We start from the raw sequence: 15526 nt of genomic DNA, 5'->3' as shown, positions 1-15526 counted from the left end.
ACAAAATGTCACTAAGAGAAGCCAACCATATGAGGGTGATTGAATTTCCATATGTGACAAAAATCAATTCTGATGACTTGTCAGGTTCGCTTGCCAGCATCTCTCCAGTATGACTGCTTTGCTAGTTAGTAGGTGGATGCAAGCAAAGTGGTTATGATTGCCTTTCAGAAGGTTAGCAGACAGTTCACCAGTGAACATGTTAGCTTGCTAGAGTAGGGTGTATGCTAGACGCTAAACTGCTAAGTTGCTAAACCGCTAAACCCCTTGACGGTATTGGCCAGTTGAGATGAAAACAAACCGTGAATGCTTTGTGTTCTTGAACTTGCGTGTTTTAATATCTGCTGCATATATACACTCACAAAATGTCACAAAAATAACTGACCTAATTAGGGTTACTGAATTTCCACACGTGACGAAAGTCTGTTTTGATGACTTGGCAGTTTCACTAGCCAGCATCTCTCCAATATGATTGCTTTGCTAGTTAGTGAATGGATGGCAAGCAAAGTGGTCATGATTGCCTTTCAGAAGGTTAGCAGACAGTTCACCAGTGATCATGTACGTTACCTTGCTGGAATAGTGCAGATGCTAAACTGTTAAATTGCTAAACCGCTATCTTCACGATGTTAGCCAGTTGAGCTGTAAACAAACCCGCGAAAGTTTTGTGTGTTTCTGATCTCGCGTGTTTCTTAAATCTGCTGCATATACACACTAGTGTATATTATTTTTTTAAATAAAATCAAGTCTGCATACTGTAGAAAACACCTGTGGTTGATAAGCAGTGAGATGATCATCTTTATAAGAGTTTCTTCTCAATGGAGCCAAACTAACCTGCCTTAGTCTAGCGTGCAGGACGCATGGGGATATTTTAAGGTAACTTTGAGACAAAAAAGTGCATCTTACATGCCGCGAAATACGGTAATCACTCTTCTAATAATTAACATGTTGATTATTTTCACGCTATGTACGTTAGCAGATTAATCAGAGAAAGCAAACAATCCACCATCTCCATCCTGTGTATCCTCATACATGTGAAAAATCCATTTGGTAATGCATTACAGTACTTTGATTCATTACCAAAAGAATATTTCATGACCAAATTGGCCCACATTTGATAATGAAAAATACCAAATGGCAACCCTGACAGGGGAGGGGGGAGGGACATATGACCTATCATTTCCAGAGTGAACTTTCGCCGGATATAGCAACCGATGGTTGGTGTATGCAGCGGAAGTTCAGGACCCACAATTCCCAGAGTGAACTTCCGCTGGTAATAGTGATCTTTGATCGGAGTAAGCAGAGAAAGTTCGTGACCCAGCATTCCCTGCGTGAACTTCTGCCAGATACAGCGACCTCTGGTCAGTGTATGCAGAAGTTCGCGCGTGCATCTGGTTCCCGTGACTCACTATTGAGGGAGCACCCGCGCAATGAGTCACATAGGTTAGTTAGCCCGCCCGTCTCAACCCTTTCCGCGCTGGGCCTTTCTCAGTCTGTGCATTGTACTCACCTCTCTCGCATGCATGACCTCTTGTACCACGTGTAACCTACCAACACTTCCGACCAATGGCAATAATGGCGTCTAAATTAACGAGCCCTGCTTCCCCAGGCAAGGAGAAGAGGAAGATTCTCTCCCTGACTGAAAAATTTCAAATTATTAAGGAGTTTGAGGAAGAGGCTACACGAAGTCAACTGAGGAATAAGTATGACCTCAAGAAAATGACAGTCCATGACCTCATCAAGGGGAAGAAGAAAGTGAAGGAGGCCATAAAAGTGGTGCAGGCCAGCAAGAGGGGGAAGGAATTTTACCGCAAGCAACAACTTCTTGTGGAAAATCTCAGAAAGACAGTGTACAAGTGGTACACGCAGGAGAAAGCAGAGGATGTTCCAGTTTATGGCGTCGACATTCAATATGCAGCGCAGAGGCTTGCTGGTCACCTAAGCCACGACAAGTTCAAGTGTAGTGATGGCTGGCTGTGGCACTTGGGCAGCGTCACAGCATCATAAATAAGGTCAAAACAGGCTAGCTTCTCAGCACCGACGCTGACATAGTCGACCCCTTCATAAACCACTTTTGTCAGCTGAAGGAGGAGGAGGGCCTCCACGACTTCCATATCTATAACGCTGACGAAACTGGCCTTTGTTGGGAGTCACTCCTCCAAAATATGTAGGCCTCCAAGACAATCAGCAGCACTCCGGGAAAAAGGAGTGCGAAGGACCACACATCGGTGCTGGCGTGCGCAAACACCGACAGGTCCCACTGCCTGAAACCAGTTGTTGTGGGCAAGAGTATGAAGCCAAGGGCTCTGAAAAACATTACGGAGAAGCTTCCTACCGAGTACCACAGCAACCCTTCTGCCTGGTTTACCCAAGAGATAATCACGACCTGGTTCCATCACAGTTTTGACCCCTCCGTTTGGCAGCACCAGGCCTTGTTTGGCATAACTAAGGAGGATGTCAAGGCTGTGCTCCTCCTAGACAACGTCCAGCCGACCCTTCCACTGCGAAATTGTGTCCAAAGGATGGGAAAATAAGGGCAATATTTTCACTTCCCAACATTACTGCTCTACTTCAGCCCGTGGACCAGGGGGTGACAGAGAGTTCCAAAAGGCATTATCGGAATATTTACCTGGACCAGTGCTTAGTCATGACAGAGAATGGGATGGAGGAGGAGGGGCATGTGGACACCAGGGAGAAGAAGACCCTAGACAATTTTAAGAAGTATAATATCAAAGATGCAATACTGAACTGGGCAGAGGGTTGGAGGAAAGTGCCAGTGAATACTTTCCGCAATGAGTGGTGTAACCACCTGAAAACCCCCAAGACTCCAGTCCAGAAGCCAGATTTTGAGGGGTTTGAGCCACCAAAGGCAGCCGTAATGTTGGCTGCAGCTGGCCAAGGCTCCATCCCTGCAGATGAAGTAGAAGGATGAGGATGGTGGTCTGCCTGGATACCACCAACAGACAGAGGAGGAAACAGTGCAGGAAGTGACCATGCCTGAACCACCTGCGGAGGAGGAAGAGCATAGGCCACATGGTCCATCCCTCTTTGCTGCCATCAATGTGGCATACACATTCTTGGCCGTCACAGAGGACATTGGTGACTTTCTGGGGGAGAATTATGAACTCCTCACACTGATTAGGCTGGACCTTGTCAAGAACTTGCGTGAGCATATTTGAAGGTTCGTAACATTTTGTTCAGTGTGAAATTTGTGAATTCTAGCGGAATTCTCACTGAATATCACTCAGTTCAACCGTCCTAGCGTTCACTCAATTGGGACGGTTTTCAGAACATTTTTCACCGTTTCATAAGTGATCATCCCTGCACGGGACATTAGCACCTTCGCTGAGTGATTTATTGTGAGTGTGTATCGCTCTCTTTCTTCCCGCTGACTGTTGAACCAAGCACGGCTATCCCTCGCCCCCTTTCATAATTCGAAGTCAGTCAGGATTGGAACGTCGTGAGAGTAGGTTCGTGCCCAGCATGGAGCAGCGCCGCCACAGTGAGTTCCTGAAATCTCCACCTAGACGGTGAATCGGCGAGGTTTGGCGTGTTTGCAGCGTCCGTCCTAAGTATCGACGCCCAGTCATTCCGCTTAGCCCCCTCTACTGACCAGTATTTCTTTTCATTTTTCCTAGGTTTAAGAGTTAGTGTTTGAATGTGTGAGTGAGTGTATTCTCCTTGTTATTATGAATCCATTTTGAGACAAGTAACGTAAATTTATTTCATGGTAATTAATAAATTTTACAGTTCTTTTCCTTTGAGCTTAATGTATAGTTAAACTCGTGTTTTATTTCTCTACATTAAGATTATTCTAGTTGCCGCTCCTAGTTTGCATAAATGCTTTGCATTATTCATAACTGGTACTTAGGCCAGTCCTTATGTATTAAGGTTAAATCCGTTGTGCCAATCAGGAGTTAATGCACCGGCAAGAACCTGTTTATCATTATTAGCATTAGTTATTGATTGTCAGGGGTGGAGTCACTTTCTTGAGAGGCTAACAGTACTACAAACAGCACTCGTGAGTAATTAGTCTCTGCTGTGTACTGTTGAGAAAGTTTATAAATTCTCATCCTTAGAGAATCGGCAAAGTAAGCTGGCATAAAGTAATACTCACTGCTTGATTTCACAAGTCAGTTCTTTGTCTCTATTTTCAAGCAAAATATATTACCTTTATTTAATTCTTAAAGGCACAAAACCCCGTGACACACCTGATGAGGAGAAACCAGGCCATGTAAGTCCCACAGAAAATATCAGACTTATTTAAGCCTGCAGCCTCAGGGAAAAAGAAACATACTGTGTCAGAGACCTTGAGTGTGTAAATTGCATCAATGTCTTCTGTGAGCCTCCTCAGTTTGGCTTCTGGCACCAGCACACCTTCCTCCCTGACAGAAGAGACACCAGAGCCACCAGAATTTTCACAGAATCTGATGATGAATTAGTGAATAAAGTGTCATGTAAAGTGTATATATTGTGTATATAGTACTGCTGAAGTGTAAATATTGTTCTGAAGTGTTCAGTTTGTATTATTAAGTGTAAAATTAAGTATAGTGCCCTAGTGATACAGTACAAAAATTTCTGGCGTGTACAGTGTCGTGTGCTATGGTGTACAGGTGTACTGTGTGGTGCCAGCATCTAACCTCTTCAGAAATCCCCCCCTGCCTCCCTCCTATTCCTCTGGTGACTTCTTGGCACTTCCTGGCATGATAAGTGTACTGTAACAGGATTATATTACATTACAGACATTGTATTTAAATGTACAACTTTATACAGGATGGTATTTACTGTACATGTACTGTAAAGCTACATAAACCATTGAATTCTCCATGTGAAACTTTATGGAGTAGGTTGTGGTTACGCACACAGGACTGAACGACTCCAGGGATATAGCGACCTTGGGTCGGTAATCCCTCGGTTAACCTATTAGCAGCCAACCATGTTTAAAATTATCTGATTCTCATTTCTTTCTATAATATGATTAAATTGGTGTTTATGAAGTAATATATGCCCCCAAAAAATACAAACATATTTTAGCTTGCCAGATATGACATGTTTCCCATTTGGGAACATTGGCTGGATCCCAGATATCAATTGTATCTTGAAGAATAACACGAGTATGCATATAACATTTATTGTTCCATACAATTCACAAAGTAATTCAACAGAAATGTCTTTATTATGCAGTGCTATGCCATACACACATTCCAAAAGATTCATATACAATCACTGTGTTCAGTGTACTGTGAGATATATAGATATATTTGGAATTCTCTACTAGGGCACAACACCTATACCTCAGGATACTTTTTCAAGTAGCTGGTATGAAGGAGCACCTTACATCCTGAACAAATCTTTCTAGTGTTTTTCTTACAGTACCAACACCGGCCTTGTTTTGTGCTTGATACAGAAACATGTTGCATCTGAAATTTGAGATGAACTTGGTGTTTGGACCTGCTAGCGAGGGTGTACATGCTGGTGCTTCTGAAAACAGAAACCTTACAACACTGTGTCTGAATGCTAGCTGATCTAATTTTGTATCTGACACCTCTCTGTGTATTAGCCATGCTGCAATGCACAACATGTTGAACATCTGAAAAAGTATAGGAAAGTACCATTTCTTTGATCTAACTGAGGGCCTATACTGAGCCACATCTCGATCCATGAGATCCACGCCCCCCATGAATTGATTGTATGAGCTGATGACCTGTGGTTGCTGTATAAGAATTTTCTTTCGCTCAGCAGCACTCCATCGCTCAACATAAGCTACTGGATCAATTTTATCACAGTTAGTGACTACAGTAACTGGCTTATTATCATTTCACTTTACAGCCAAGATGTTGCCATCAGAGCAGTACTCATATGTCCCACGCTTGGTCTTTTGGAAGGAATTTGATTTTGGAAGAGGACACTTTTGCAGTCAATTGTCTCTTGCTGTACCTGTTGCTCTTGCATTTTTCTCTTGGAGCCTCATCATTACGTCATAGGATGTGAAAAAGTTGTCAAAAAAGACTTCATGAGCAGATGTATCACTAACGCATGACATCAGCTGTTCGACCACCCTGGTACCAAGTGCATCACCATTATTACCTGCCATTGACTTCCCACAATATACATCAAACATGTATGCATAACCAGTAGATGAACACAGGCACCAAAGTTTATAGCCAAACCTAATCGGTTTCCCTCAGATAAACATCTTGCAACTATGATGACCACAATATGGAACGATACATTAATCAATGGAAAGTCTTTCACCAAATATACCAAACTGTTGCAAATGACTTGTTTGTTGCTTCAATCATTGGCCTGAGTTTTGATACTTTATCACTTTTTAGATTGCTGTTGTCTGAAGTATGGAAGTACTGTTTGATCTCTCTGAACCTATTTCTGGACATCCGCTGTGACACAATAGGCACTGCTACATCATCTGGCTTTCCCAGTACATGTCCTCATGGGGTAGCTTGTGGTATCCACTTAGTACAAAGATGCCAATGAAATCTAATATATCTCTAATGCCAAATGTGAATTTTGGACTGTTACTTTTCATGGGCATGCCTGAGAGTTTCCTGAACAATAAGGTTTTCAATGTCATCACTGAACAGCTTCAAAAAAATTTCCCATGGAGAAAGTGTGCATAACTCTGGATGGTCTTCATCTAATGGTTTTATGACTTTCTTTGGAGGAAATGCCTTGGTACTCTTCCCTTTATTCCAAGACACCTTCATGGCAGAAGCAGTTTTCTTCCTCTCTGGGATATTTTCTGCACTGCCGCCCTCAGAACATGAGTGTTTCCTCCCACTTGGAGACACTGTGGAATGGTTACTCGTGTGTGAGGAACTTGGGTGTTCAAATTCTGCATCATTGTTCTCAGTGACTTCTACTCTGCCACAAACCTCACAAGGCAGAAGTTGCTCAACTTCTTGGCCTTCTGAACAGTTTTCAAGGAAGTTATCATCAATTGCCTCTTCATCAGTGAATACTTGATCTTCTTTTGGGGGAAGAATGTTGATCTTTTATGCATCATTTTCTAATACTAGGGCAACAGCTTCAGCAAGAGTGAGAAACTTTGGCATCTGAAAAAAATTCATATACTGTATAAGTAATACAACTATAAATTAAAATATATATATATAAATATATAAATGAGCAATAATAAACAATAAGAAATAGTAATAAATAAATAATAAACAATAAGCATATTTCAGTACACAATAGATAAGCAGTAATTACTGTTTTTCATACTGACAAGGTTACTATAACTGAGTATGCAGATCCCGCCATTGTTCCCATTTGGGAACAAATTTAATGAATACATAATAACTCTCAGTAAAAACAGAAAGGTTTACTTTTGGTCACATACCGTAAAGGAGGAAACATCTGTCGATACTTTTATATGCATATTACTGTAATGCAGGTAAAAGTACTTACCAAAATCAATAACTATTAAAGAGCACCAAGGAACGAGTGAATTCAGCGACGTTCAGATCACCACTGATGTGGGTCTGAGGCAGCCCCAAAAATTTTCAGCATGATCACTGGAGCAGAGTAATCCTGCTGATACATGATGAAACATGATTTCACTCAACAAGCATTTTTCAATTGTAAAAAGAGCACAATAAAATATGCTCCCAAATGGGAACATCGGCAGCTAATGGGTTAATAACAACCACCATTGAATGTAGCGAACTTTCGGATATAACGACCCACCCTTCCTCCCAATTGGTTCGTTATATCAAGGGTTTACTCTGTGTGTGTGTATAAATATATATATATACTATAATAGGTCTAGATCTACTTAGGGTTTCTGAAATCTAATGTTGAACTGTTGTATTACAGTGAAATACAGTAGGTAAATTTATCATCATGGAATATATGATCATCCACATTAGAGGCAAATTTCGTTATAACACCTATTCTGTACTGTTTTTTCTGCTCTCTACATTTTATCGGCAAATTTCCATTGGTATAGTACAGTACAGTAATCCTTGTACTTTCTAGAAACCCACTTTCTGGACACCCCGCTTACCGGACATTGTGGGCCTGGACCTTCGGAACCCAAAAATGGAAAAAATTCCAAAATAATCCTAATTTTTTCCCACCTGTAATTTGAAATTGCCTTGCGGTGCCGAACAGCTGTTACACCATGGACCCTTCACCCCTTCCTTCCTCCCCCCTCCCCCCTCCCCTGTCAGGGTTGCCATTTGGTATTTTTCATTACCAAATGTGAGCCAATTTGATAATGAAAAATTTGTCTGGTAATGAATCAGAATACTCTAATGCAATACCAAACGGATTTTTCACACGTGTGAGGATACACAGGATGAAGATGGTGGATTGTTTGCTCTCTCTGATTAATCTGCTAGCTTATATAGCATGAAAATAATTAACATGCTGTTAATTATAAGAAGAGTGATTACATGAACTTCCACTTGTATATATAATTAATGAAGAATAAATGCTAGCTTTACGAATTTGGTAATGAAAAGTTTAATTTGGTAATGAAAACTGAGGAGTTTGGTAATGTGGCCATTGCGATCTGGCAACTCTGTTACCCCATCATCAACAGTCACAGCCTAACTCCGATCGAGAGCAGATGCTCATCGTAATGGAAGCCACATGTGCACACGGGACTTTACAGTGTTGTGCAGTGTTAAGAAATTAGAATTTAGAGTGCAAAGGATTAACTGTGTAGTGCAAATTGGCAGTTGAAACCAATCTAGGAGCCAGGGACTTGTTGTAAGTACCCAGAATGTTTAATATTGTATAAACTCACCTCTAAAACTTCATTCTCTGGTTCTTTTGCATTTATTTCAGTCTTTTATGTCCCTTATTGGTGTGATTTGGGTCTTAAATAGGTGCTATGCATGTCCAGTAGGGAGCTGTATAGGTGTTTTTCTGAGTCAGGGTAGGTTAGGGTCCAAAAGTACAAGTCCAGGAGGCTGGGGCCCACTTTCCAGACATGCTTTTGGCTCTATTACATCAGAAAGTTGAAGGATTATTGTAAATAATACATTTTATCCTTCGGTATTGTGACATCTGAAAAAAGCAAATTGGAAGTAAACCTGCAGTCAGTGTTATTAATGCTACGGTTTTCATTCTCTTTATCTTCAACATAATCAGGCAAGGGTGCTGTTGCAAAGGTCCGAGGTTGGTCCTTCTACATCTACAAGTATGACCCAATCCACAATGCCACCCAAATGGAAGGAAACAGAACACTTCAAACCTTCACAGCCACACCGGACGCTTATTACTGACACAACTGTCACTTTGATTTCTGGAACCCTACAACCACTGCCACTCACAGAAGCAGGGGAATTTAAGCATTTAATAAGTACACTGGAGCCTCATTATGTTATTCCAAGTCAGAGCCATTTACAGCCCCCACAAACTCCTGACTGTTGCCAGTGTTCGCCTGATTACTAAATAGCGTGTGGTCACTACCAGCTCAGAGCTGGTGTACTTTCCTTTAAAAAATCCTATATGGATTATACTCATGCATAATGCATTATACCAGTATTATATTCATCTTAAACATGTTACTGATGCTTTCAATGAGATTTATGCCAAAAAGTTCTTCATAAATCCAAGTAAACTTATTGTTTGTGTTTGCATTCAGCACTTTTTGTCAAGCGTTATGAATCTCAGTTGTTGGAAAAACTTATCATACAGTTTGCAAAGATCATAATCTTTCATTTGGCAAATCCTGACATGATTCTATCCATTATACACTTAATAATATTAAGAATTGTATGGCCAAAATTCCACAGGGCCAAGATCAGAGACCCAAATTTTTAATGGCATGATATTCCTCTTGCTTTGAGGAAATATCTCAGTTCTGCTGCTGTCTATTTTTCTACACATATTTTAGCTGCACAGTAGATCATGGTACTATATTTTCCGGAATCATCACCTGATTTCAAAAGGCGTAGGCCTAGGCATCAGGTGTGGCGTATAAACATCATCAGCACCACCCTGGGACCCTGGCGGCTGGAACACAAACTACATGGCGCTACCCATAAGAAAGCCCCTCCATATAAGCTCAGTGGGTTCAAACGATCTTTGATTGTTTAAGTAAAGTCCGTCCTCGCCTACCGCGGGTATCTGCTTCTGCACTGACCTCGCGTAGGGCAAATATTGCATTACAGGGACTCTTGAAAACCCCTATTTCCTTCTGCACCCCTGCCCAAAATCCACTTTTCCCCCTTGTGGAGCAAAATTTCTTTATTTCCCCCAATTTAAACCTCCTAAAAGCATTAATATGGTTATAAAAAATACATTAGGTCAATAGGACTTTTTTTATTTATTGTACTGTACCTGATGTGAGGAGAAGACCAGACACAAGTCACAGGAGATGAGGTAGAGAAGGAGAACACACTAAAATCTATCAAAGCCTATTTCACTATCAACACTCCAAACATCACTTTCTAGGTCCTCCATTGCTTCTTCATCCTGCTGTCGCTGGATATCCTCTTGCTGTAGACCAGCGGCAGCTTGTCTGGCGAAGTAAGGAGTGATCAGCGACTGTTTATGGCAGTTTACTTGGTTGGTGTGCATATGACTGTAGACGCAAACTGCATCAACAATCTGCTTAATTACGTTGTTACCTCTTGCAAAGGAAGGGTCGCTGCCAAAGATGAACTCCTTGAGAGACTCAGCTCAGCTCAAGATTCAAATTACCGCGTTACTCTAACAGTTCTTTCTTTCCACAAAATCATGCTGTGTTAGAGCAATATCATGTTACAGCAACCTGTGTTAGGCAAGGACAGACTGTGCCACATTTCCTTCATTTGTCATGTAAGATACAATTTCGTTATACCTATTTGCCAACTTTCCTTACAGACGTACATCCAACACCTAAAAACATGACAGTGATCAATACTCCGGCAACATATTAATAATAGATTGTAGACTGTCCCTAAACTGAGATACAGTGGGATCTCACCAAGGACGACTTCGCCAATAACATTTTCGGCAATAACGGTAAGTTAGAATGGATACCAAGTTTCCATAATAACATTTGGATTCACTTGAATAACAGTTATTTCGTGAATGCCAAGTCGTTATACTGCAAATATGTCCACAACAAGATGTGGAATGAAATAGACAAACAAGAAGAGATGAAGGAAACTGCTGAAAATGTGAGCAGTATTGAGGAGGAGATGGAGGATTCTCCCCTTGCCACCTTCCCTGACTTGCCTGCCACTGTCTCCTCCACCTCCACTGCCCTACTTGACTCACGATCTGCCTCCCGCTCCATCTCAACAACCCCCAACATAATGACTTGCTGCATTCTGGAAGAAATATAACATTCGACAGGCCATAAATTTCTTCGTCAATGCCTGGAATAATAACACTGGCAACCATTAAACATGGCTGGTTGGCACTCCAGCCACAACCCAAGTTTGCTGAGACAGAGAGCGGCTATCAGAATTAATGACTAATGATTGGACTTGTAAGTCAGACTTCACGAAAATACCAGAAACAGTATCACGATCGAGTGAATGCCCGCCATCAGTTACTCATCACTCACTTTCTTTCACAACGGCGGCCAGCCGAGGAAGAACAACAGAGAAGGGTTGAGTAGATGATGACATCGATGACATTGGGTACTTTCCTGAAGATTTTGACATTATGGGCTCTGATGAAGTGTTGATGGAAGTGGGTGACCCTGGCATGAGAGGCAGGAGTGGGGACGAGGCCAGCAAAGGGGTCAGGGTGCGCTGCAGTAGGGTCCATGCGCAAGCCTCGAAACAATCATCACACCAAACACCTCATAACTCCTTTAAGGTGAGTTTTATATTACTCATGATGATTAACAGAGGTTGGGGGAGTGGACTTTCTGACCACAACTTGGTGGTGGCCAGAATCAACATCCAAATAAGATGGAGAAATAGAAGAAGGGAAGGACGGGAAGAAGGAGTATTTATAAGGAGAGTGGAAAGGTTACAAGAGGATGAGAAAAAGGCAGCGTACAAAAGAGAAGTGGAGGAACGACTGGGCAAATATGAATTGAAGCAGATGGGGGACGTGGAAAGTGTGTGCAGGATATTCATTCATTCATTCATTGCCAGACGCCATGTATCCAAACGGGGTGGTCAAGGGCTCATAGTTAATTGTTTTACAGGGAGGGGCACTAATCCTCCACCAACCCCACTTGTCACGTAGGAAGAACATTATGCCAACAGCATCTGGAGTTCCCAGGCGGTCACCCATCCAAGTACTAACCAGACCCAACGTTGCCTAACTTCGCTGATCGGACGGGAAGCAGTGTACTCAACGTGGTATGGCTGTTTTTTCACAGAAGAAATATGTGCAGCATGTGATGTGGTGTGTGGGGTGAAGAGAAGAAGGAGGGGGGTGCAAGGAACAGCGTGGTGGAATGAAGAGGTGAGACAGACTGTGGCACAAAAGAAGAAAGCATACAATGAACAGATGAGAAATAGGGGTGTGGAAGAAGTTGAGAGGCGGAAGAGAGAGTTATACGTAGAAAGAAAGAGAGAGGTGAAAAGATTAGTAAGAGAGAGTAAGAAGAGAGTGGGTGAGGAATTTGGAAGGAATATGAGTGTAAAGTAAGGGGACTGTAAGAAAATGTTCTGGAAAGAGGTGAAAAGAGTAAGGCAGGGTTAAAGTGAAGTTAGCAGGGAAGTGAAAGATAAAAATGGTAGATTACTAGTGGAGAAGGGAGAAAAAGTGGGCAGATGGAGAGAACACTTTAAGGAATTGTTGAATGCAGAGGATGGAAGTAATGCGAGTATAAGAGGCTGGGGAATGGCTGGGAGAAGGAGGGAGGTGAGAAGACAGGAAGAAATCAGTAGGATAGAAGTTGTGGAAGCAATGAAGAAAGTTAAATTGGGGAAAGCCCCAGGAATTGATGGAGTGTGTGGTGAAATGCTGAAGCATGGGGGAAAGATAGTAGTAGAATGGGTGTGGAAAATATGCAGATTGGCCTGGGAGGAAGGTAGAGTCCCGGAGGATTGGAAGTCAAGTATAATTATTCCCTTGTACAAAGGAAAAGGGCAAAAAGAAGTGTGTGGTAATCATAAGGGCATTTGTCTTCTTAGTATAACAGGAAAAGTGTATGGTAGGATACTTATTGACAGAATTAGAGAAAGAACAGAGGAATTAGTTGGAGAAGAACAGGGAGGCTTTAGGAAGGGAAGAGGTTGTATAGATCAGATATTTCATTCTTAGATCTTTAGTGGAAAAGTTTCTAGAGAAGGGAAAGAAGTTGTATGTGGCCTTCATGGATTTGGAGAATGCCTATGACAGGGTGGAGAGACAAGGATTGAGGAAAGTATTAAGAATACATGAAGTAGACGGGAAGTTCTTGAATGCTGTGAAGAGTACCGGTATGTATGATGGTGCAAAGGCTGCAGTGCGTGTGGATGGTGAACTAAGTGAATTTTTCTCTTTGAAGGTTGGGTTGAAACAGGGATGTCATGTCTCCATGGTTGTTCAATCTGTACATGGATGGGGTAATAAAAGAGGTACAAGGTAGAGTAGTGGATGTTGGAGTGGACCTGGTGAGAGAGGGTAGTGTTTGGAAACTCCCTGTACGGTACTGTTGTTTGCAGATGATACTGTGTTGTTGAGTGAAGACGAAGGAGAGCTGCAAGGCTTGGTGGATGAGTTTGGGAGAGTGTGTAAGAAACGGAATCTAAAGGTGAATGTAGGGAGGAGTAAAGTGATTGTCTTTGAGAGAGGTGAAATCACTGAATGTACAGCGAAGTTGGATGGTAAGGAATTGGAAAATGTGAGTACGTTTAAGTACTTGGGTAGTGTGATGAGTAAGGATGGAGGTTTGGAGGATGAAGTGCTTGAAAGGGTACAGCAGGGAAGAAAGGTTGCTGGTTCCTTGAAAGCAGTGATAAGAAGCAGGGAATTGAGCATGGAAGTGAAAAAGTTACTACATGATAGTATTGTGATACCAACTCTAATGTATGGAAGTGAAGCTTGAATGTTGCTGGAAGGACACAAGTCAAGAGTGAGAGCAGTGGAAATGAGTTATTTAAGAGGAGCCTGTGGAGTCACATGGAGAGACAGGCTGACAAATGAGGATATAAAGGAGCGTTGAGGTGTGGATGTGGATGTGATAGGAAGTGTTAGGAGGAATACATTGAGGTGGATTGGCCATGTGGAGAGGATAGAGGGTGAAAGACTGACGAAGAGAGTGTATGTGAGTGAGGTGGAGGGGGGAAGAGGGAGGGGGAGGCCGAGGATGAGATGGAGGGATGGGGTGGAGAGGTATATGAGAGAGGGGGATGTGAGTTGGGAGCAGGGCAGTGAAATGGCGGGGGGACAGGGCAACTTGGAGGCGATTTGTTTGTGGCCACCCCGAACGGGATTGAGGCATCTGGCAATAGACAGATAGACAGAGATAGATGAGTTAAAAACTAATCTTATTAATTCTGCAAAAAAAAGCAGTGATAGGAGGGCTCCAGGTGGGAAAAGTGGATAAAAGTCCTGGAGTGGTGGCACCAGTAAACCCTTTATACATGTGTTTTAATGTCACACAAATAATGTTTTCGCTAATAACGGTGTTTTTCAGGCACCAATAAGACATTATTGGTGAGATCCTACTGTAGATGCATATGACAACCTTCCATGTCTACTTTGATGAACCATTTTTTCTCCAGTATTATATGTAGATAAATCAATAAATATCCTATTTTCAGTAATGTATCAAAAATTGTATAATAGAGGGTAATTCAAGTTGACCACACTTTTGCATTTTATGTTAAGTTATCTGGCAAGCAGTGGCATTTTTTTCCAGTTTGTGGGGGCTTCATTTGTCAAAAACTCTGCTTTAAAAAAATAAATAAATTAAAAAGAAGAACTCCAACAAATTGTTACCCTTATAATGAAACTTGTCCCAAACAACAATGTAGCAGCCGTGGCTCAGTGAGTTAGAGCGCTCCACTCTGACCGAAGGGTCGGAGGATCGAATCCACCCAAGGGTCATTGGTAGACATCAGGAAGGGCATCTGGTCATAAAATGCTACACGCTCCAATCCAAAAGTCCTCTACCCACGGGCAACGCCTTAGCTATTCGGGGCTACCTGGCGTGAAACCAATTTTTTTTTTATTTGTCCCAAACAACAATATGGCATTACTAGAGATATCTGGAGTAACAGACAAATGTGTAGCTTTCTAGAAGTAAATGCCATTCTTCAAGCACTAGTGGAAGTTACACTCAGTAATGTTATCCTATTGGAGATATACAGGTCGTCACACCTCAGAGAATATCCTTGCTCACTTTGAGGATGTAGCTAGCTAATTTTAAGATCACCAACAAGGTGTCATATAATCATACACAATGCATCAAACATGATTAAAACTTTCTCCTTAGCTGGACCCAAGCCCTCAAAACAAGAACATCATATTCTACAGGTAGATAGGTCTGACAGTAGTTCAGAGAATGATTCTGAATCAGATAGTGATTCTCTAGATATACTAAACTCTTCAGATGATGTGTTCAGTTTCCTTCCTGAACATGACCTCCGTTTTGCACACTCGCTGCTGCTTGTTCTAA

The 15526-nt window shown here is 41.9% G+C and overlaps 1 protein-coding gene and 1 non-coding gene across 2 annotated transcripts in view; both read right to left on the bottom strand.

Annotated features, from left to right (window-relative positions):
* The window catches only part of LOC145401032 (uncharacterized), a 222872-nt gene that overhangs the window by 187974 nt on the left and 19372 nt on the right, over nucleotides 1–15526 (bottom strand). The window lies entirely within an intron of this gene.
* LOC145402700 (5S ribosomal RNA) lies at nucleotides 12171–12289 on the bottom strand. The gene has a single exon (XR_013897844.1). It is a non-coding gene; the product is annotated as a 5S ribosomal RNA (ribosomal RNA).

This window comes from Coenobita brevimanus, chromosome 6 (assembly GCF_032717465.1).
Source record: "Coenobita brevimanus isolate Jiangsu-jjx chromosome 6, ASM3271746v2, whole genome shotgun sequence".
Taxonomy (NCBI): Eukaryota; Metazoa; Arthropoda; class Malacostraca; order Decapoda; family Coenobitidae; genus Coenobita; species Coenobita brevimanus.
This window is presented reverse-complemented; position numbering and strand designations above follow the sequence as displayed.